Consider the following 1031-nt stretch of genomic DNA (forward strand, 5'->3'; position numbering starts at 1 on the left):
CTCAACCTTCCTAATGCCTCCTGATGCCATGAGCCTTTAATACAGTTCCTCATGTTGTAGTGACCCCCAACCGTAAAATAATTGTCGTTGCTACTTCATAACTGTAATTTTGCTACTGTTATGAATCATAATGTAAATATCTGATATGCAGGATGTATTTCCATTGTTGCAAAGGGGTCACACTCCACATGTTGAGAACTCCTGTTCTAGGGCTTGGCTACATCAATCACAGGGAGAAAATGCACACACTTGAAAGTTTTTCATTTTGTTGATGGCTCAGGAAAGGATTAAAAATACCTTTATTAATAATGCTTGATACAAGTGGAAGACATATGTCTAAACCAAAGCATTCAGAGAGAGAATTTAGTAAGTGTACTGCTGAGTTATTTACATAAACAATTAAGGACTTTCCATTAACTTTCATTAGGATACCTTATTAGGACTTGTGGAATTTTCAAATATTGCCTTGAATAAATAAAATGGTAATAAAGGAGTTACTAACTACCATTCTTAGGTGTCAGAAAGTTCAAGAATAAGAATATATCATGAACAGTTATTAAATATGATTGGCAACTTTATTATTCTTAGACTAAATGCTTCATATTATTTGATTTCTGTATATTAGGCTCTCTCTCCATAAATGTGGTTTTAATTGAATTCATTCAAAACTAATGAGTTGAAATCAAGAAAGATAATTTTATCACAGTACAGAGAACTAATTTGGATTATCAAATAGTGAAAGGCATTAGACTTCGAAATAAGGTAACATCTATGTAGGTGAATATTAGCATAATAGATCACTTTCTATGGAGAATTCATGGAGAAGATTTCCACCATGGTGGGAAAGTGAATTAGATGACCAAGGAGATCTATTTACTCTCCACAAACCCCACAAACCTATGATCCTATTTCTGCAGTTTCAGTCTAGATACAGCATCCCTCAGAGCCTGGTGAACCTGCTTGTTTCGCAGAGTGTAGATGACTGGATTCAGCAGTGGAGTCACCACTGTGTTCACAAGAGCAGCCTCTCT

This window comes from Otolemur garnettii, unplaced genomic scaffold (assembly GCF_000181295.1).
Source record: "Otolemur garnettii isolate 467f Iridium unplaced genomic scaffold, OtoGar3 scaffold00105, whole genome shotgun sequence".
Classification (NCBI taxonomy): domain Eukaryota; kingdom Metazoa; phylum Chordata; class Mammalia; order Primates; family Galagidae; genus Otolemur; species Otolemur garnettii.